The sequence below is a fragment of the Dendrobates tinctorius genome, unplaced genomic scaffold (genome assembly GCF_039654945.1).
Source record: "Dendrobates tinctorius isolate UK_male_01 unplaced genomic scaffold, ASM3965494v1 ptg000092l, whole genome shotgun sequence".
NCBI lineage: Eukaryota > Metazoa > Chordata > Amphibia > Anura > Dendrobatidae > Dendrobates > Dendrobates tinctorius.
Genome location: NW_027361760.1, coordinates 3,989,569 through 4,013,607, shown reverse-complemented (window position 1 = coordinate 4,013,607; position 24,039 = coordinate 3,989,569).

The following is a 24,039-nucleotide window of genomic DNA, read 5'->3' as shown; positions in this document are numbered from 1 at the left end:
GCGTGTACCGCCTTGCATCACGGACAAATAGAAGCTATCTGTGTGTGACTCTGGGGAAAAAAAAGCCGAGGAGTTTTTCCGTTTTTCCAGACCTACACCTTAGAGTGCTGTCCGCTTTTCAAACAGTTTCGTATATCTGCTGTTTGATTACAGTCAAAACTAGACAGAGACAGCATGTGTCAGTCCCTTTACAATTAGACGGAGACTGACAATTTTCCATACAGACACCATATAGAGCTGTCCGATTCTCAAACAGTATTGTATATCTGCCGTTCGCATTACAGTCACATCTATACAGAGTCAGCGTGTGTGTGTGACACTCCATAAATACATATACGGAGATTGTTACACAAAAAACGTATACAGCTGTACACTTCTGATACAGTTCCGCATATCTGCTTGTTGGATTACGGTCCAATACATACTGTGAGAGCGTCTGTGACTAACAAAATATATATGTAGATTTAATTTTTTTAATACACCTTACACAGCTGGGTGCTCCTCATACTGTACCATCTCTCTGCTGGTATTTTTGGTACATTTTCCCAAACATGAGGAAGTATGGTGGAAGAGGCCGTGGACGTGGGCAGGGGGGCACAGCTGGTACTGATGGTGGTGGTGCATCGGCTGGTTCTGGCAAAAGCACAATAGCAGCTAAGGCAGGAGGTGTTGAGCCTGCGTCATCGTCTGGCCCAAGAAGGCCTGTAAGGTTGCCTTTTCTTGGAGTAGGAAGACCGCTTTTAAAGCCGGAGCATCAGGAACAGGTTTGGCGTACGTTGCCGAAACAGCCACCAGCTCTATTGCCTCCTCTTCTAAACGTTCGAAACCTGCAAGCACGGAGTCATCAGTGCAGGGTTCTGGTCAGGAAAAACACCTTTCCTTGTGTCCTTCACCCCCACCAAAAGTTAAGGATGCGGCAGTCCACACTTCAGATTATTCTATGGAGCTCTTTTCATTTACCATGCCTGGGTTATCCAGTCAAATCCAGAATTCCCCAGTCCAAGATGAATCTGACATGGAGTGCACTGATGCACAGCCACTGCTAGATGATTCTGCTGGTACATCGACCCAGAGCACTACATTGCCCTCGCAGTCTATTGAGCCAGAATCTGACCCTGATGAAACTCAGGTGCCCCTTCCCGCATACTATACCACCTTACACGGTGACACAGAGGAAGGTAAAGAGGAAGGTGCAGATGACTTTGAAGAGGAGGTGATGGATGACCCAGTTCTTGACCCGGATTGGCATCCATTGGGGGAGGAGGGTGGCGCTGGCAATAGTTCAGATAAGGAGAAGGATCTGCAGCAGGCATTGACATTGCAGCAGCGGTTATCTGCCAGGCTCGTAGCTGTCCAAAAACGTGAAACAAAAACTAAAAAAGTTGCAGGACAGCTTGGCCAGACGGTCAACTTAGCACAGTGTGCAAGGCCAGAAAATGTATACCATAGTAGGAAGAGTGCAGTGTGGCACTTCTTTGTCCGAAATCCTACTGATGAGGCAAAGGTTACTTGTAAGAAGTGCGGAAGGACCTTTAGCCGAGGTAAACAACTCAGAAATTTGAATACCAGTTGCATGCTTAGACATTTAATCAACATGCACTTGCAAGCGTGAACAGACTACAAAACCTCAGGTAGCACATGTGCACCTGCTCCGACTGAAGGTAGCCAGCAACGCTCCATCGCTTCCCCCACTGTAAGACCACCGCCACCGTTAAGCGCACCACCAGCACTAAATGTTGAGGTGTCGTCGCAAGGCCAAAGCACTCAGGGAATCACAATGGTTTTGCAACACAACACTGAATCTAGGCCATCACCACCAATACCGTCAGCAACCCCCTCTCACTCCATCCGGTCCACCGCTACTTCCCCTATATGCAGCTCTCCAGTCCAGCTTACCCTACCAGACACTCTGAGTAGGACAAGAAAGTACTCATTCTCTCATCCGCGTACACTTTGTTTGAATGCCTACATTGCCAAACTAATCTCATTAGAGATGATGCCCTACCGTTTGGTTGAAAGCGAAGCTTTCCGCGACCTCATGGCCTACGCTGTCCCACGCTATGACCTACCCAGTTTGCATTTTCTTATCGAAAAGCGATCCCTACCCTCCAACGGCATGTGAAATACCGCATTGTCCATGCACTAAAACAGTCAGTGAGTGGAAAGGTGCACCTCACAACAGATGCATGGACCAGTAGGCATGGCCAGGGCCGTTACATGTCCATCACTGCGCACTGGGTTAATGTGGTGGATGCAGGCTCCACTGGGGACAGCAGCGGAGGAACAGTGCTGCCTAGCCCACGGTATAGGAAACAGTTGGCTGTAGGCTTTCGATCCTCCTCCTCCTCTATCAGCGAAAGCTCGTACACAGAGCGCAGTCGCACGAGCACTCCATCCGCAGCTGGCAGTGTTGCACACGAGGTGTCCCACTATCGAACAGCTAGTGGTAAGTGTCAGCAGGCTGTGTTAAAGATGATGTATTTGGGCAACAACAGACACACCATGGAGGTACTGGCAAACTACTTGCAGCGACAAACTGAGTCATGGCTGGGCAGTCTACATCTTGAGGCAGGCAAGGTAGTCAGTGATAACGGCTGTAATTTTGTGGCAGCCATGGCCCATGCAAAACTCACACACATACCTTGCCTGGCTCACACTTTGAACCTGGTGGTGCAGTGCTTCCTTAATAATTATCCGGAGTTAACATCCCTGCTCCATAAGGTGCGAAGACTGTGCTCGCACAACCGTCGCTCAAACATCCACTCCACTCGTATGCAGAAGCTGCAGCGATTGCTCCACCTCTCCAAGCACCACCTAATCATAGACGTTGCAACAAGGTGGAACTCCACCCTGCACATGGTTGAGAGGCTGTGCGAACAGAGGCAGGCTGTAATGCATTTGTGGGAGGATAAACAGGCAGGCAGTTTGAGGGAAGACATGGAGTTGTCAGGTGTGCAGTGGTCAAAGCTGAAAGACCTCTGTAAAGTCCTTCATTGTTTTGAGGAATGCACACGGCTGGTAAGCGCAGACGACGCCATCATAAGCATGAGCATCCCACTTATGCGTCTGCTCATGCAAAGTTTAACGCACATTAAGGATCAGGCGTCTGCAGCGTAGGAGGAGGAGGGAAGCCTTGATGACAGTCAGCCATTGTCTGGTCAGGGAACTGTCCTGGACGAGGTGGAGGAAGAGGAGGATTAGGGGAATGATTATTTTGGGCAGGAGGATGCTTCTCAGGGGGCTAGAGAAAATGTTGGCGTTCCAAGGTCAGGTACAGTGTTTGTGCGTGACTGTAGGGATGTGGATTTGCCAGAAAGTGCTCCTCCACCCACCACTGGCAGTGCATCATTGACACCTGGAACATTGGCCTACATGTGCGATTAATCCTTGCGGATCCTAAAAAGGGACCCCAGCATCGCCAAAATGATGAGGGATGACGACTACTGGCTGGCCAGCATCCTCGATCCACGCTACAAAGGCAAATTACACAACATCATGCCACAGGAGAACCTAGAGATAATATTGGCTAACAAACAAGCAACTCTGGTAAACCGTTTGTTTGAGGCTTTCCCAGCACACCGCAGCGGTGCTGGTTCTCCCACGAGCCGTAGTGGGCACAATGGAAGAGGTGTTCGTGTTGCACACAGCTGAAGTGGTGTTGGAGACAGGGGTTTAATGACCATGTTGTGGAATGATTTCTCAAGTACAGCTCACACAACTGCTAATACTGCATCGATTAAAAGTGACCGGAGACAGCAGTTGTCAACTATGGTTACAAACTACTTCTCCGCCCATATCGATGTTCTCCCTCACAGGTCATTCGCCTTTGACTATTGGGCCTCTAAACTGGACGCCTGGCCTGAATTGGCACAATATGCTTTACAGGAGCTCGCTTGCCCTGCTGCTAGTGTGTTATCTGAAAGAGTCTTCAGTGCTGCTGGATCAATCCTGACAGAAAAAAGGACCCGTCTGTCTACCCAAAATGTTGATGATCTACCGTTCATTAAAATGAACCATGCATGGGTTTCAAAGGATTTTGTCCCACCTTCCCCTGATGACACATAGGTTGCCAGAAAACTGCCACGCTTTTGTCCTCTTCCTTGGACTTGTCCAATGCCACCCTTCGCAGCAGCTGAATGTCCAGCCAACACATCAACATATGCCATTTTTTAAGCTCCCCTAAGTGGGCTGCCCACCCCCCCAATGGCTCGGGTCAACACCTGGCGCACCCGGGCAAGTCCCATTGCTCTGAACAGGTGGATGGGCCCACAGATGGCCGACGGCACTGGTACAGGGCCCCTCATAGTACAATACAGTGTCTCTGACGGTGAGGGGGCCCACTCACCGTCAGACACAACAGCGTACTATGAGGGGCCCTGTGCCAGTACCGTCAACCATGAGTGTGCCCCCCCCCTGCTTGGTCATGGCCACAGCACTTGCAAGTTGCAATACTTACCTCTCCCTGCTCCACCGCTGTGTAGTCTGGGCAGTTAAATCCTTTACAGGGACCGCCACTAGAAATTTGGTTTATTGATCGATGATGGGTAAGATGTAGCTATGGCCTTTTCTGCTGGCCTCTACCTTCAGATGATCAATGGCTACCATTTGCAATGGACGTCAACTTACAAGCGGATGCAGTGGTGCTTTATGATCACCTTTCACAGTTGTGATAGTCACAGACGTGTGACATTCCTGCCACCATTTTTCAATGTCTCCTCTCATGCCAATCCAATAGAATCGCCTATGGTCTGTGGCTTCTGTCTTTTGCACTCCAAAATGACCAGACACATCATGATAGGCAGTGAGGACCATGTCTACATCTCTCCCTGTGACCACAGTTTGATGGAGACGAGTAACGGTGATGTGATCCACGCTACTGCGATAAAGCAATCCTTTCTGCACAAAGAACCGTTTTCACTGTCTCCACAGACACAGTAATTGAGGGTCTGCATCACCTCTGCAACATGTACCGGGAAGTTTTCCCGCGATGAGTAATTCTCAAATATCTGCTAACACTCGACTTTCCGTCTGAACTTGTATCCATGTAGTTTCCAGTAGCGGAGAGTCTGGACTGGCTTACTGAGATTGAATTATATACGAAGATTTAAAAGTACCACAACACTGTATACTGTTGTACGCTTCAACTACCTTTCCCTTTTTCTACTTGTTAAATTCTGGTGTTAGGCGTCGGGTTCCTGTTGCTGCACAACGGGAATCCCGAGCCCTGCTCCCAGAGGTCTCCCATTCCTCCTCAGCCGCAGAGGAGGTTGCTCAGCAAACTCGTCGGTCCCGGCACTCTGCCCAGACCACCTCCGTTGGTTTGCTTGCTGCTGCCAGCTCTGGCACAGCTATGGCAAAACAGGCTGCTCAGCAGCGAGATTCTCCAGTCCTCATGTCGGGCCACTGAGCATGCCCGTGGAGTGATCTCCATTGGAGATCGAAGGTCACGTGCTCAGGTCCTGCTCCTGTTCGGATTGGCCCATCCGAGAAGCCAGGTAGGTCCCGGACGCTCGCGGCTATAATACTCTGTATTTTCAGACCATGAGGAGTGAGTGATGTATGCATGTATGAATGTCTCTGGTGACTGACTCATTATGAAACCCCTACCCTTGGTACGCATGTGTTGTGCAGCCTAGCCTGCTAGCGCCCAGGCTTAGGTGTAGGTAGGGCAGAGTCGGAGTCAGGCATTAGTCCCCATCAGTGACTCGGCACGCCACAGTGCACGTGCTCCACACTCCATAGCCAGCGTCTATAGCGGTGTTCTCCGCAGCGACGCCGTGTGCTCAGAGGGCCTAGAGGAACTCTAACCCCATGTCCTTGGGGTAGAGTTCTGTGGCCGCTTTCTGTGCGCTTTTTGGCCGGGCTCTGTGAGCTAAACAGGCTCCGGTATTTGCGTTCAGCGGCTGTGCGGCTCTGTGAGTCAACAGAGTTCGCTCCTGTTCACACTGGGTGATGTAACCCATGTGAGACTGTTTTCACGCCACTCTATTCTTCCACCATTACCTAGCAGAAGTGTACCACCTCTGCACGGTGAACCCCGGGCTGCGAACGCACCTACTATTTATAATTTGGTGCGTTCCACCAGCCCTAACATCTGGTGTAGTACATACTGAGCCTGTGAGTGTCTGTGTCTGACTCTGGAAGTATAGACGGAAATTTAAAATTACCCATAGACTGGATACACCTGGTATGTGCTGATACAGTACCTTTGTTCAAAATTTTGTATTACAGTATCATCCATTGTGAGTGAGCGTGTGTGGTTTTACGCCTTCTATATGTCATGCCGTTCTGTTTGTATTTGGTTGTCAGCGTGACCCCTTACTCCTTTCCCCCTAATTGAGCTGGGATACTGCTGGCTTTTACCTGTGTGGAGCCTGCTCGGTTCCCTGCTCTGCTGCGTAGCTGCACATGTGGTGTTGGGTCTTTGCTCTGCTGCCTGACCATTCGCATGTGCGGTCCCTGGTCACCGCTGTAGAAACTGTCCACGGGTTGAGAGGTCATTTGCAGCTGGTGCATGACTTTCCACATGTGTCTTGGCTGGCAGCCATGGCCAGGTGCTCTAGGCTGCAGTTCCTGCACTGACTGTGCTGTAATGGTTTCTGTGTGTGCTTAGGGCGTGCGCAGCCACACCTTCCCTGCTTTTATCAGGGTTAGTGTGTGTACTTGAAATGCTGTCCCCAGCCAATTGCTGAGAGGCAGCCCCTTTATAAACTTACCCTGCCCTATGGGCGGGGCCAGAGCTACTCACAAAGCTCACAAAGCTCCTGGACTTTGCCATGTGTGTCTCGTGTCTGTGGACCTCGTCTGTCTCGGTTATGGTACCAAATTCCTTGGCTTGATTCAGCTTTGTCCTGTTCCCTCGCCCTGCCCTGGAGGCGGTATATCCGGGCCTGAATCCCTGATCCTGTACCTGTCCTGTACCTGACCACGTCTAAATTCGCCTTGGCCTGGAGGCGGTGTATCCAGGCTTGAATCCTTGATCCTGTACCTATCCTGTACCTGACCATGTCTGAACTGTCTGCTGTGTTATGTTCCAGGAGCCCCGCACCCAGTGACTCTGAGACTCTTGTAACCGGTGTTCCTGCTGAGCATCTATTATGCTGTGCTCTGACTACCATGCGGTGCTAGCACCATGCAGGCCCAGCAATCCTGCGGTGTTAGTACCATCATGCTTGAGTTCCTTCCTAGGTCCGATGCCTGGAGCCTGACGACCGCAGTCTGGAACCTGATGACCGTGGACTGGAGTTGGATGACTGCAGCGGTGCCTGTAGGTTGTGTTGGATGTCCGGAACCAAACGACTCCCGTCTGATGTCTGCCGGTGACTCTGCCGGTGTCCTGATGTCCTGATGACCTAGTATGTCCTGATGTCCTGATGACCTAGTATGTCCTGATGACCTAGTGTGTCTTGATGTCCTGATGACCTCATGTGTCCTGATGACCTCGTGTGTCCTGATGTGAATCGGAGATACCAATTTTTACCCTATACTCGATACAGCTTGTATCTTGTTATACAGTACCTTTGTTCGACATTTAGTATTACGGTCAAATCCATACTGTGTAAGCGTCTGAGAGTGACTACGGGACTATCTATACGGAGATTTCAATTGTACCCTATAATATATATACTTGCTATCTTGTCATCCAGTTCCTTTTTTACAACATTTTTTATTATGGACAAACCCAGACTGAGTGAGCGTCTGATAGTGACTCCGGAAATATATACCGAGATTTCAAATTTGGCCAACACTGTATACAGCTGTACGCTTGTGTTACATTACCCATTTACAGCTTTTCATATTATTGTGTAATCCATACTGGGCCTGAAAGCGTTTGTCTGCCTCCTGAAATGTATACGGAGATTCAGAATGTTAACACTATACTATATATACGTTGTATCTGGTGATACTATACCCTTTTTCACCTTTTTATTTTATTGGGTAATCCATACTCAACCTAGGAGCATCTGTGTATGACTCATGAAATATATACGGAGATTTACTGTTATCCCTAGACTGTATAGAGCTGTACGCTTCTGATACAGTACCATATATCTGCTGGTATTTTGGGTCAATTTTCTAAAACATGAGGAAGTATGGTGGAAGAGGACACGGACATGGGTGTGGGGGGCCATCTTGTACTGATGGTGGCGGTGGTGCATCTGCAGGTTGTCACGGTCACGTGTGTCTAGACGCAGCGAGTACCGCAAGGCGAACCCATATGACACGCGTGACCCTGGATACACTTCCTCCAGTTGGGCGAATTTAAATAATAAGACGTGCAGCTGGATACACCGCCTCCAACTGGCGAATTTAGGTATTACACGTATTTATACAATAGTCTGGAAACCCCGCCTCCAGTAAGGCGAATTTAAATAATAAAGGGGAACACCTGGGTAACATTAACAATAGTGGGCCCTGCGATAGGGAATAGGGACGTGGAGACCTCCTGCACTCCCCTGAGCCAGAGTCCCTGCACTCCTAACGTTCCCTGTTATGATTGAGTCACCGTAGGAGGCAAAAACAGAAATGCTTGCTAAGTCCAGAAAACCAGAGAAGTTGGCAGCTATCTGATTGCAGACCCCTGAACCTATCAACACAACTAGCAGTAGCCGTGGGGGGTTCCTACGATGCCCTAGACCCCTTGATCACAGCCAGAGAATTAAATAGGCCTAAAGAAAGAAAGGGGAAATCTAAACTGCCCCAGAGCAGACCCCAAAGCAATAGGCAGCCCCCAACATATAATGACGGTGAAGCAAGATGAAAATACTAACACAGACAGAAAGATAGACTGAGCAAAGAGGGGCCCAAGCTAACTAGGTAGAAAAGGACAGGAAGTCTGCTGTCTGCAATCCGTGAAAAACCCTATGAAAATAAAAGCCAACAGACTGACAGTGAAAAAGGCCCTGAAGACGCTAGGCTTCAAAAAAGCTATGTCAGTACTCAGGAATATACTGAAGACAGAGCTACAGGCAAAAGGAGATTCAGTTCACCCCAGCAGGGAATGGCAGAATACTGAAAAGCAAGGAAAACAAAAAACAAAACAAAAAGCTAACAGGCAAAACAGAAAACTTAGCTTTAGAGGAGCAGGAATCAGACTGGTGTCCCAGAAGTCAACAGAGAAATCACCCGCAGGGCAGAAGGGCGTCGGCAGCCTTATATCCAGTCCGTGACTCCACTCAGCCAGTCATCCTCATTAGACTCAGGTGCCTGATAATCAGGCTCATTACCTTCCTTTACCAGAATAGGGAGTTCACCAGACCCCAGTGACGAAGGGGAAAATGAACTCACAACAGTTCCCTATGCCGGTTCCGCACCGGGCGACGCACAGGAACCTTAAAACCCTGACTTGCCCTGACCCTAAACCTTCACTAGGGAATTGGTCGGTGCAGAAACTAATCCCAACACTGCACTAAACACACACAAGGGAAAATGACAATACAGGGGGAACACCACTTAGCTTTGCTCTGTTGCGTATGCTCTGAGCAACAGAGCCCACCACCTGCGTGCATCTTCTCCACCTGGATCCATAACCGGATCCATCACCATAGTGCAGCCTAGGAGCAGAGTCCACCACCAGTTGCAGCTGCCCAGTAAACAGAGTCCCAAAGATGAGTCTAGCTTCTGCCAAAAAGTCCAGCATGCTTGAGTCCAGTTTTCAGCAACAAAGTCCAGCATGCTGAGTGCAACTCTCACCATCGTCGCCACTCCACCAAGCCATGCAAGCACCTCCTGCTGACACCATAAACTGCGACTCCACCACTCCATGCCAGCCCTCCATGCAGACTCCATAGCTGACTCAACACCTCTGGCTGGGCTGCCCAGGACTCTCATTCAGCTCCTTCTTTCACCCAGGCTTCCTTGAGAATGACTAACTCACAATATCACCAACAGTGAACAAACATACCTGACACTCATTTATAGAGCATCACACCTGTTATATAATTACGTGCACATTAAACCAAAGAAATTAAAGTGCACTACCGCTCACCACCACCGGGGCAACTTAGAATGAACGACACCATGTGTAATAATTCTAATGGCCACCGGGGGCAATCAACCCACTTTGGCACCAAGCCAAAGGAAAAAAAAAGTTCACTTTGTCCATTTACTTGTCAGATCCACCTTGGATCATGACACTGGTAGTGCCAAAAACACAATAGCAGCTTAGGCAGGAGGTGTTGAGCCTGCGTCATGGTGTAGCTCTGGAAGGCCTGTAAGGCTGTTTTCTGGGAGTAGGTATACTGCTTTTAAAGCCGGAGCATCAGGAACTGTTTTTGGCTTACATTGCTGAAACAGCCTCCAGCTCTATCGCCTCCTCTTCTGAAGTTTAAAAAAATGCAAGCACTGAGTCGTAACTGCGGGCTTCTGGTCAGGAGCAACCACTTTCCTTGTGTCCTTCACCCACTCCAAAAGTGAAGGATGCGGCAGCACACACTTCAGATTACTCCATAGATCTCTTTTCACATACCATGCCTGGGTTAATTAAAAATGGGGCCCATCAAATACTGGAGCATTCAAAATGGGGGACACCTGACACTGGAGCATCATCCATGAGGCCCATCATATACTGGAGCATTCTAAATGGGGCAGATCAGACACTGGAGCAGCATCTATGGGGCACATGATACACTGGAGCATTAGAAATGTGGCCCATTATATATGGAGCATTATTAGGGCCCATAAGACACTAGAGCATCATCCATGAGGCCCATCATATACTGGAGCATTCCAGATTGGAGACATCAGACACTGGAGCAGCGTTTACGTTGCCCATTATACACTGGAGCATTAGAAATGGAGCCCATTATATGTGGAGCATTATTTGGGCCCATAACACACTGGAGCATCGTCCATGAGGGCCATCATATACTGTAGGATTATTTGGAGCTCATCATATTCTGTATGGAACATTATATGTGGCCAATTATTCTGTATGGAGAAATATATGGGGCTCATTATTCTGTATGGCGCACAATGTGGTGGCCATAATACTGTATGGAGTAATATACTGTCCTTTTTTTGAGCTATTGTACAATTTAAAATAGATCATTCATGTCATGTAAGCAGTGAAGTATTTGTCTCTGTACTATACCTATATTTCTGTGCTGTATCGGAGCATCATGAGTTGTGGTATGTGTTAAAGGGGCACACTGACACTCTTTGGCCCAGGGCACACGAAAACCTGGAGCCAGCCCTACCCCCCCACAACTTTAGCCAAATAACCCCCAGTTTTCAATGCGTAACTATTATTATGAAGTAAATTAAGGTTGACAAGCTTCAGTAATAAGAATTGATGTTTTTGGCATTGAAATGGGCACTGTAGGTGTGTTTACTGTCCTCCACTCCCTGCCGACTTTGCTTCCCCATTGACTTGCATTGGGTTTCGTGTTTCAGTCGGCTGATTTCGTTCTACCCGACTTTTGAGAAAGTCGGGTTTCATGAAACCCGACTCGACCATAAAAAAGGTAAGTCGCTCATCTCTAGTAATGATATTTAACAGTGATCTTGTTAAGGGAACGATAGTCAATACATGGCCTAAATGAGCCATCTTTCCTGGCCACAAAAATAAACAGCACCTAAAGGTGAAGAGGATGGTCTGATATGACCCTTCTCCAATGACTCCTTGATATAAGATCGCATAGCATCATGTTCAGGTACCGATAAGTTGAAAAGTCAACCATTCGGAAATTTACACCCGGGCATTAACTCAATTGCACAGTCATAACTCCTATGAGGAGGCAAAGATGCAGACTTACTCTCACTAAATACATCAGAAAAATCAGCCAAATAGTCAGGAATATCATGAGACTGGGGAGAGGTGGAGAAAACAGGAGTGTCACTAAGAGCACACCGACCATCCCAACTCACCACAGACACAGATTTCCAATCCAAAACAGGATTGTGGGTTTGCAACCAAGGAAAACCCAGAACAACAGTATCATGTAAATTGTGCAACACCAAAAATTTACAATTCTCTTGGTGGTCCAGTGCGACCCGCATTATCACCTGGGTCCAAAACTGGGGTTTATTCTCCGCCAAAGGAGTAGCATTAATCTCCCTCAAAGGGATAGGAATCCACAGGGGTATCATGGGAAAACCACAATGTTTGGTAAAGTCAAAATCCATCAGACTCAGGCAGTGTGCCCACGTTGCATTTTTTTTAAGTGTTTCCGCAGCCTTTGTGCCGGCTCAGACACTGCAGAAACGCTTAAAAGAAGCTTCAAATTAATATGCATGCGTTTTTGGCTTTTTGTGCCAATGCATGCGTTTTTAAACGCTCAGGAATCGCTTAGCGGCTAAAAACGGAGCATGCTCTTTAATTTCCGCATTGCTGAGCCTTTTTAGCCTTCCCCAATGTTCCCAGAAAACGTGCGTCAAAAACGCGCAAGAAACACGCAGAAAAAAGACTCGCGTTTTCTGGGAAGGGGATCAGTTTCCTGAGCATTTAAAAATGCTAACATGGGCACATAGCCTCAAAGCTGCTCCTGAATCAACAAAAGCCTTAGTGGAAAATGTAGACAAGAAGCAGATCAAGGTAATTGCCAAAAGGAACTTAGTCTGTACACTGCCCACCGCAAATGCATGAACAAAACGCTTCTCATTTAGGGCAGACAGAAATTGTATGAGAGGCGTTCCCACAAAAAAACACAACTTATTACGCCTTCTAAACTCCTGACGTTGTGCTCTAGACAAAACCCTATCGCATTGCATGGGTTCAGAAGTTCGTTCGAAAGACGGCACCGCCTCTCGTGTAGTTTTACGTTCACGTAAACGCCGATCAATTTGAAAGGCCAATGACATAGAGTCGTCAAGACCAGAGGGAGCAGAAAATCCCACCATAATATCTTTTATGGTTTCTGCCAAACCCTTCCGAAAGAAAGCTGCTAGGGCATCATCATTCCATTTAGTAAGGACCGCCCACTTTTGGAATTTTTGACAATATAACTCTGCAGAATACTGACCCTGGTTCAATGCCAATAAGGTTTTCTCAGCTTGATCAATAGCATTAGGTTAATCATACAACAACCCCAGGGCTTGAAAAAACGCATCCACATTAGCCAGAATAGTATCTCCGGGTGTCAAAGAAAAATCCCAATACTGGGAGTCACCTCTCAGCAGGGAGATGACAATTTTAACCTGCTGCACAGAGCTCCCCGATGAGTTAGGATCAGCGCAAAAAATAGTTTACAATTATTCTTCAAATTTAAAAAAAAATTTAGACCGATCCCCAGAAAACACATTAGGAGTAGGGATTTTTGGTTCAACAGCAGATGATTGAGCGAGATAGGCAGAAATTCCCCGCATGTCAGCAGCGAGCTGCTCAACACGATCGGACAATTGCTTAGTCTACATTTCTTTCCTTCTTTGGAGTACCCTAGAGTCTACAGTATGGTACTGGTGATTCTGTTATGAATGGGTCACCGAGGAAGATGGCAGGAACAGGCTAAGCCACCAGAAAACCAGAGAGGTTGGTAACTAAGCAGATTGCAGACCCCTGATCCCATTCAAACAACTAGCAGTAGCCGTGGAGCGTACTTACAATGCCCTAGACGCCTCGGCATAGCCAGAGAGCTAACTAAGCCTAAAGCAAGAAAGGTGAAATCTAAACTGCCCCGGAGCAGACCCCAAAAGGAATAGATAGCCCCCAAACATATATTGTCGGTGAGACAAGATGAAACACAAACGCAGGCAGAAAAATAGACTGAGCAAATGATGGGGCCCAAACTGACTAGACAGGATAGGAAAGGAAAGACACTGTCTGCAATCACGCAAAAACCCTGAAAAATTCAACATGTCTGATGTACAAAAAAACACTGAAGTCACACAACTTTGCCCCCACTATATCAGCACTCCAGTATGAACTGGAAGCAAAGCAAAAGAGACCAATATAGCAGAGGACTGAACAAACAGACACAGGCTGTAACATATGGAGCGGTGGTCCAGCACAGCCCTCAGAGGAGCAAGCTGAACCCACACAACAAGCAGAGAGACAAAACCAAATCAGATGCAAAAGATTAGCAAATGAACCACTTAGCTGAACAATGCAGGATCAGGGCAGGAGACATCAGACCTCAGAATGCACAGGAAAGCAATCACCAGCAGGGATTGCAGGAAGTCTGCAGACTTAAATACTCCAATCAGTAACCCCAGATCGCCAACCATCATCATCATCATCATCAGGTGGCAGACCTCTGTCAATCTGGCCAGCTCCACTACCTCCAGTAACCAGCGGAGGGAGCAGGGGGAGCTTTGGCTCAGAAGTCTGAGCCAGGGAATTCACAACACCTACTCTTAGAAGTCTTTCTTGGCTGGGTCTGTCAGAAAGGGTAAAAGGTGCTCTTGTTTTGTATGAAACTCCTGAATCCTTAGAGGCTGCTATGGCCTTAGCCATTCGGTTTGCCATAAGACGTGGGTTTGTTTATTTTGTTGTCAAACGGGTCATTTAATTGGAGTCTGTCTCTCCATACCTAAGGGTCCCATTTCACTTAGCGACGCACCAGCGATCCCAACAACGATACAACCTGGTAGGGATCGCTAGCACGTCGCTAAATGATAGCTAGTAGTGTTGAGCATTCCGATACCGCAAATATCGGGTATCGGCCGATATTTGCGGTATCGGAATTCCGATACTGAGTTCCGATACTCTTTGCATATTGAATACCGGAATCAGAAGTTCCCATAATACTATCAGCCAGTTGGATTCGATTCAGCCAATGAGGAATCCTCAGAAGTGTGGGCACCTCCTGTTAGGCATGTAGGCATGTTAACTAATGGCATGGCTGTGATTGGCTGCTGAAATTATGTCATGATGCACTATAAAAGCCGCCGCCATTTAGGGTTCACTCTGCTGTGAATTCAGTTAGGGACAGGCTGCTGTTCAAGACTCTGAGGGACAGTTAGAGATGGCGATTTGCTAAATAATATTGTGCTTTACCCAGGCTACATTATCAATCACTGTAGCTTTCTTTTGCCTTGCAGCGCTGTTCACAGCTGTCTGCAAGGTCTGTGTGAGTGCAGCTCATGCTGTAGTGAGTCCTGCAGCCACCTCTGGTTGTAGGCCGCTCAGCGTGCATCACTGCCTCATACATATTTTTGTTTTATTGCTGCTCATTTTTCATTAATTCTCCTATTAGTGTGCATCCATCCGTATCCATATACATTGGTTGCAAACACTATATGAGTAGACAGCGGAGCCTTTCTGCAGCCTTTCAGTGCTAGTGCCCAGTTCTCTGCACTGTTCACGGCTGTCTGTGAGGTTCTCTGTGTGTGAGTGCAGCTCACGTTGTAGTGTGTTCTGCAGCCACCTCTGGTTGTAGTCCGCTCAGCGTGCGTCACTGCCTCATACATAGTCCTTTTTTTTATTGCAGCTCATTTTTCCTGATTTTTTTTCTCCTATTAGTGTGCTTCCATCTGTATCCATCTACATTGGTTGGTTGCAAACACTATATAGGAGTAGATAGAGGAGCCTTTTTTCTGGATTGCGCCCTGCAGCCGCAGCCAGATTAGTATTAGCCTATTTTTTGGAGCCTCATCTATTGAATTGTAGGTTACCTTCCTGCATTGTAATAGCTCCAAAAAGTTTGTGATACTATCACTTTCACATCTTTGGTCACATCCTTTTTTGTTTTTTTGAAAAAAAAACACGTAAATAAAGTTCACCAAACACTCCACTTGTCAGTTGTGTAGGCCACATTAGCGCATATTAAAGTGTACTCCACACACTTTATAAAATTAGTGTTTCTTATACCTGTTAGCAGCTGTTCAGGAATAAGCACACTAAGCCCCCCTTTGTACTTTTCTACTAGTAGTGGGAATGTGGACAGAGCAGGAGACATTGTCGGACACACATCAGGGGATCAGCTGACGTTACTGAACCCCAGTAACACAGGAACAAGTGTTGATTGTGCAGACGGCACTTCTGAGCAGCAACTGGCGGTGTTGGAGGCCAGGGTAAATACTAGAGACAGAGTGGAGCCAGAGGCCTAATTGGAGCATGTTTAAAATCAGTAGTAGTCTACAACAGATATTAAACTTGATGAAATTAGGCCTCAACCTACACCCTGATTGACCCTGGGCTCCAACATCGCCAGTTGCTGCTCAGAAGTGCCGTCTGCACAGTCAACATATGCTCCAGTGTTATTGGGGTTCAGAAATGTCATCTGATCCCCAGCTGTGTGTCCGGCAATTTCTCCTGCTCTGTCCACACTCACACAACTACAGATATTAAACTTGCTCCAATTAGGCCTCTGTCTCCACTCTGTAGTATTTTCCCTGGGTTCCAGCACCGCCAGCTGTTTCCTGGCATTGTCTTTGGCACATGTACTCCCTCCTGCCCAGCCTGGTTCCAGCACGCCTGCTGTTTCCGGGTAGTGTCAACATCACTTTGCCACCAATACGTTATCCTGTCGTGTTGCGGTCGGGTTAGCTGAGTCTATGGTGCCTGCAGTTTATGGGCTTCCTATGTGTGCTGCGGGATCTGGCAACAAAGGCTGGTTCCGTAGTGCCAATAGGACAAGCACTGCCTGTAGGACTGTGGGTTTCGGTAACTGCAGTCGGCTCGCGGCCTTGCAACTTTATTTTTCATGGGTACCTTCTGCTACTCATCCGGGTTCCAGCACCGTCAGCTGGTTCTCGGCAGTGCCTTTGGCTTAGGTGTCTTCTTCTCAGTATCCGAGTTCCAGCAACGTCTGCTGGTCCTTGGTAGTGCTTTCTAGCACAGGTACCTCCTGCTTAGTAACCAGGTTCCAGCACGGTCAGCAGGTCCTCGGTAGTGCTATTGGCTCTTGTTCCTTCTGCTGCCCCTCCAGGTTCCAGCACCGTCAGCTGGTCTTCGCTAGTTCCATTGGCTCTTGCAGCTTCTGCTACCCATCCGGGTTCCAGCACCATCAGCTGGATCTCGGCAGTGCCTTTGGCTTAGGTGCCTCCTTCTCTGTATCCGAGTTCCAGCAACGTCTGCTGGTCCTTGGTAGTGCTTTCTAGCACAGGTACCTCCTGCTTAGTAACCAGGTTCCAGCACCGTCAGCTGGTCCTCGGTAGTGCCATTGGCTCTTGTTCCTTCTGCTGCCCCTCCGGGTTCCAGCACCGTCAGCTGGTCCTCGCTAGTTCCATTGGCTCTTGCAGCTTCTGCTACCCATCCGGGTTCCAGCACCGTCAGCTGGTTCTTGGCAGTGTCTTTGGCATGGGTACTCCCTCCTGCCCAGCTTGGTTCCAGCACGCCTGTTGTTTCCGGGTAGTGTCAACGTCACTTTGCCACCAATACGTTGTCCTGTCGTGTTGCGGTCGGGTTAGCCGAGTCTATGGTGCCTGCAGTTTATGGACTTCCTATGTGGGCTGTGGGATCTGGCAACAAAGGCTGGTTCTGTAGTGCCAATAGGACAAGCACCCCCTGTAGGACTGTGGGTTTCGGTAACTGCGGCCGGCTCACGGCCTTGCAACTTTGTTTTTCATGGGTACCTTCTGCTACCCATCTGGGTTCCAGCACCATCAGCTGGTTTTCGGCAGTGCCTTTGGCTTAGGTGCCTCCTTCTCGGTATCCGAGTTCCAGCAATGTCTGCTGGTCCTTGGTAGTGCTTTCTAGCACAGGTACCTCCTGCTTAGTAACCAGGTTCCAGCACCGTCAGCTGGTACTCGCTAGTTCTATTGGCTCTTGCAGCTTCTGCTACCCATCCGGGTTCCAGTACCATCAGCTTGTTCTCGGCAGTGCCTTTGGCTTAGGTGCCTCCTTCTCGGTATCCGAGTTCCAGCAACGTCTGCTGGTCCTTGGTAGTGCTTTCTAGCACAGGTACCTCCTGCTTAGTAACCAGGTTCCAGCACTGTCAGCTGGTCCTTGGTAGTGCCATTGGCTCTTGTTCCTTCTGCTGCCCCTCCGGGTTCCAGCACCGTCAGCTGGTCCTCGCTAGTTCCATTGGCTCTTGCAGCTTCTGCTACCCATCCGGGTTCCAGTACCATCAGCTGGTTCTCGGCAGTTCCTCAGCCTTCTTGTACCTTCTGCTACATTTCCAAGTTCAAGCTTTTGGAAATGGTTTTTGGTTATCACTCTGGATCTCCCTGACAACGACCCTGAAGACGACGACCCTGAAGACCACCCCGAAGAAGACGACGACCACGAAAATGATGACCCTGAAGACGACGACCTGGAAGACCACCCCGAAGAAGACCCAAAAGATGACCCTGAAGAAGATGACCAAGAGGACAAAGAACATGAAGACAACCACTAAGATGCAGAACAACAAGAGACAGAAGACCAAGAAGCAGAAGAACAAAAAGCAGAAGAACATTAAGCATTAGACTAAAAATCAGAGCAAAAGATATTATCTAAATTATAAGCAGAAGAAGACTAAGCAGTGTATGGGGGTGAGTCCGTTCCTCCTCGTGGTGCTCCTGGAAAATGCCTGCTGCAGGCCAAACTGAACGCGGACAAATCCTGTTGTAAATCTTTTGTGACAGGCAGAACGGAAGGTGTAATCTTCAAACTTTTATAGATAACAACTACAGGAATGCCTGTCACAAATAAGAATATGATGAAGAAGATGAAGAAGTAGAATATGAAGAAGAATAATAGTTGAATAAGAAGAATATGAAGAATGTAAAAAAAAAAGAATAGGAAGAAGATGAAGAAGAAGAAGATGAATAAGGTGAAGAAGAAGTTGATGAAAAAGATGCTGCTGCTGCTGCTGCTGAGGATCATGAAGGAGAAAGTGTGGGAGAAGTAAAAAAAGAAGGTGAAGAGCATGGAAGTAGTGAAACACATATCTGACAAAATATAAAAATCAATATCTTTGTAACTCCGAACGTCTTAAAAAAAAAAAAAAATGAATTCCTGCTATTCCTTTTGATTGGGCTAAACCTCTATGCCTTTAATGTCTCCTCCACCTCCCCCAATACATTCTACATTATTCTTAGTTATTTTTCTTCATGTAGAATTAACCTACAAGGAAAGAAAGGGTTTTTTTTAATTCCGATATTTCTGTCCAATTGACTTGCATTGGTTTCCGGTATCGGAATCGGCGATATCCGATACTTTTTGGGTATCGGTCCGATCCAATCCGATCCAATATTTCACGATATTGGATGGTATCGCTCAACACTAATAGCTAGTAAGCTGTCAAACAGGCAGATCTCTTCAGTGATGCAGCAATGATCCAGCGATCAAACATAGCGATGCATGCTGGCCAGCGGGACGCAGACAACAAAAAATGGCCCATGGCATTCCTGAATGATCAGCGGTATCCAGTAGGGGGGCTGGTTGCTGCTTCGTGTCACATGTAGCGAGATCGCAGTCGAGATCACTGTTGCGTCACAAAATCGGTGACGCATTAGTGATCTCGCTAGCGATCTCGCTATGTGAGACGGATCCATAACATGAAAAAAGGTTGAAAAACTTCTGACCCCAGGTTGTGTGGAGGATTACAGCTTGTGTGTATATATCTCCTCCGCATATGCGTCTAGGTTTGCCTTACCTGCAGATGTTGTAGGCACAAAAACTGAAATTGTTTCAATATTTTTGAATTGTGGGGCAAAGGGCAAGATGATGCATGCTCAGCTTGCCCAGACCCATTACCTCTTTTGCAGTATTCTGGTGAAAAACCCATCCCCGTATTTGTTATAGATTCTACACCTTTTGGTCAGGGGTGTTTTACGCAAATTGGGCAGAACTTAAACCTTTGCATGGAGGCCCTTCACAATGAACTCATTTCTTGATATGGTTTTGAAGGCCTTACTAGCCCTATTGTTCTGAGCCATCCTTGGTTGGTTATGCACAATCCTATTGGTGATGGGCAGTCCAGGGAGATACACACGTGGTCAAAATTGTTGGTACCTCTTACGGATCTGCAACACAGGACTAGGTAAAAAAAACTGGAGTCTGAACTGAGAAAGTAAGTTAATGTGTATGCACAATGTAAGTGCATATTAACACATGACCATTAACCAGAGAAAACAAAAAGCAAAAACACAAATATCCTAGAATAAAAAAGTAAAAAACAAACTGCAAATAATGCATAGAGGTAATAATTATTATTATTATTATTATTATAAGGGTATTTAGTAAACATAATTTTGATCAAAATAATGTACAAGCCATCCCGCCACGTCACGGCAACCCTTGTGGAACAGTCCTAATCTAGTATTTAAAACCTTTTCACTTGCCAAGTGACGTGAATGTGAACAAGGATCGAGGGACTGAACCACTAGTAAAAGCTTAGGCCAGACAGGATGGTTTTAATGGTCATGTGTTAATATGCACTTACATTGTGCATACACATTAACGTGGCGGGATGGCTTGTACATTATTTTGATCAAAATTATGTTTACTAAATACCCTTATTATTATTACCTTTATGCATTATTTGCAGTTTATTTTTTATTTTTTTATTCTTGGATATTTGTGTTTTTTGCTTTTTGTTAACACAGGACTAGGGTAGAAGGGGGAAAACTAACCCTGCACTATGACTAGGCTGATACCCTATGATGGAGAGGGCGACCCATTCTTTGCGAATAGACCCACCGATGATCCTAGGTTAATCTCAAGCGAAGACCTATAGATGGGGGAAAGGGGGTCCCTGAAAGATCTAAGGACTGGGTACAAAAACGGGTCACCTCCTAATAGAAAACACAGAGAAGACTGCAGAAACCAACTGAAAACAGAAACTAAGACTAGCAGAACCAAAGGTCCCAGCACTGCACAAATTAAACACACAGAAGGCAATGCAAAGAACCAAGCCAGAACTCAAGCGGATTAACACTGTTGTCCAGCAAAGAGTGGGAGGCAGGTGCTGGTTAATTGTAACGAATGGAAGCAGAGGCAGAGATGGTGAAGTTCACATTCGTTTTTTATTTTTAAAGTGGAACCTCGGGACCACGGTCCTGGGGGCTCCGAAGGGGGCGTAAGTAGTGAGCCCTGGGTACCCGTAGTAAAGTCTCTCAGACAGGACCAGAATGGAATACCCGGGGTACACAGGTGCTACCACCAGTTAGACCCCGGACACATGGCAGTTGAGAATATGCACAGAGACTGCTAAGGCAGCGCAGACCAATTAGCAACAGAACCGGATGTAACAATGATTGATACTTGTTGCTCCGGCGCTCTCTCTATGGAGGAGAGGCCAGATATAGCAGCCAGTCCACTGCTATTGGATAATTGCTTTTTTGAAAATTGCTCGCTGTCCCTTTAAGAAGCCTGGAGCGCACACGCTCGTGCCCTAATAGCTTTGACTGCAGGCCTGCCGACGGGATGCCAGGAGGTGGGGGAAGGAAAGAGACCTGAATGCTGAGAAGCAGCGTGGGACACACAGGGAGCCGGCTGCTGCATAGGAACAGCGCGTAAGGCACAAGGTGAGTGCCCTGGACGGGGGGCAGCAGCAGACCAGGGCGCAGAGTCAGGACAGAAACCAGGTGTAACAGTATCCCACTCTTTACACCCCTTCTTTTTCAAGCCTGCGTGAAATCTTATAAGAAGAAGAGGAGCCTGGATGTTCTCTTTAGGCTCCCAAGATCTCTCCTCAGGACCAAAGCCCTTCCAGTCCACCAGGTAATAGGTCTTACCCCTTACTTTCTTAATGGCCAGGATATGTTTTACCTCAAAAGCATCATCCTCCGAGACAGGCTCAGGAGTGGTACCTGGATCCTTAAAGAAGGAGCTCAACACTACTGGTTTGAGGAGAAAAACATGAAAAGAGTTAGGCACATGTAAAGAAGTGGGCAACTTCAGTTTGTAAGAGACTGGATTGATTTGTTTCAAGACTTCAAATGGTCCAATGAACCCAATTTGTAGGATGGCAACTTCAGACGGCTATACTTGGAGGAGAGCCATACCTTGTCTCCGGGGCGAAAGGTTGTCGCGTCCAGACATCTCTTGTCCGCATACTTTTTCATGCGCTGGAAGGCTTTCTCCAGAGCAGCTTTGGTGTCCCTCCAAACCTTAGAAAAATTTTCAGAAAAAGTATCGGCTGCCGGAACGCCAGATGATCCGGAGATGGGAAGAGGTATTCCGGGTTGCAGTCCAAAGACAATCTGAAAGGGAGATTTTCCAGAGGATTCACTTACTTGGTTGTTGGAGAAATCTACCCAGGACAGTAAGTCTACCCAGTCGTCATGATTTGCGCTGACGAAGTGACGCAGGAATCCAGCCAGGATCTGATTAGTCCTCTTCACTTGTCCATTGGATTGGGGATGGTATGCCGAGGAAAAATCCAGTTCAATTCTTACCAGTTTAAAAACTGCTCTCCAAAATTTTGAGGTGAACTAGACTCCTCTGTCGGACACGATGTGGAGAGGGAAACCATGGAGACGGAAGATGTCGGATGAACTGATCTGTCAGTTGAGGAGCAGTAGGAAGACCAGGTAGCGGAATGAAGTGAGCCATCTTAGAAAAATGATCCACCACTACCCACACCACAGAACACCCGGATGAGATAGGAAGATCTGTGATGAAGTCCTTTGCGATGTGCTGCCAGGGAGCGGACGGAATTGGAAGAGGCTGAAGCCTACCTGCTGGTTGGTGTTTGGCCGTCTTGTTACGGGCACAGGAAGGACAGGCTGCGACATACTCCTGGATATCCTTAGCCATAAAAGGCCACCAGTAGTAACGGGTGATGAGCTGCAGAGTCTTCCTTAGACCGGCGTGACCTGCCAACTTGGAAGAGTGACCCCACCGAAGGACACGACTACATTCAGAAACAGAAACGTGCATCTTCCCAGGGGGAAGTCGAGCAAGATCAGCAGAAGCAACAGTGACTAACCTTGAGGGTTCAATGATGTGCTGGGGTTCTTCCTCTTGATCAGGAGGCAAGAAGGCTCTGGAAAGTGCGTCTGCTTTGACATTTTTGTCAGCTGGACAAAAATTAAGAACAAAATTAAATCGAGCAAAAAACAAAGCCCAGTGGGCTTGACGGGGATTCAGCCTCTGCGCGGTTTGAAGATAAGCTAGGTTTTTGTGATCGGTGTATATGACAACCTGATGAAGAGCACCCTCCAGAAGATGTCTCCACTCCAGCAGAGCCAATTTGAGAGCCAGCAACTCCTGGTCACCAATGGAATAATTCCTCTCTGCGGAAGAAAAAACCTTGGAAAAAAACCACATGAGTTCATTCGACCAGTGAACGTTTTCTGGGTAAGAATTGCTCCCCCACCTATGGAGGAGGCCTAGACCTCAAGAAAAAATTGTTCATTAGAGTTAGGACGATGGAGGGGAGGTGTGACAGGAAAGGCCTTTTTGAGAGAAACGAAAGCCTCCTCTGCCTCAGGAGGCCAATCCTTGGGATTTGTACCTTTCCGCATCAGAGCTGAGATGGGCGCCACTTGGGAGGAAAAGTTAGGAATGAATTGTCTGTAGTAGTTGGCGAAGCCCAGGAATCGCTGTATGGGCTTCAGCCCAGACAGACGAGGCCACCTGAGTATAGCCAATAACTTCTCAGAGTCCATTTTCAATCCTGTGGAGGAAACAGTGTAATCGAGGACAGGCAAAGAGGACTGTTCAAAGAGGCATTTCTCAAATTTGGCATACAGTCTGTTTTCTCTGAGCCTGTGTAAGACCAGGCGTACTTGCCTCCGGTGCAAGGCCAAGTCAGTTGAAAAAAATCAGAATGTCGTCCAGGTAGACAACAACACAAGTATAGAGCAGATCCCTGAAAATGTCATTGACAAACTCCTGGAAGACAGCGAGTGCATTGCTAAGGCCAAACGGCATTACCAGGTACTCGTAGTTACCGTCAAGGGTGTTGAAGGTGGTTTTCCATTAATCTCCTTCCCGGATTTGAATCAAATTGTAGGCACCTCTGAGATCCAGCTTGGTAAAGATTTTGGCCCCTCGGAGACAATCGAACAGTTCTGAAATGAGAGGCAAAGGGTACCTGTTTTTTACCGTGATCTGGTTTAGTCCCTGGTAATCAATGCAGGGCCGCAAGGATCCGTCCTTTTTCTTCATGAAGAAGAATCCTGCTCCTGCCGGAGACGATGATTTTCGGATAAACCCTCTTGCCAAATTTTCCTGGATGTAGTCCGACATGGCCTGAGTCTCTGCTTGGGAAAGAGGATAATCTC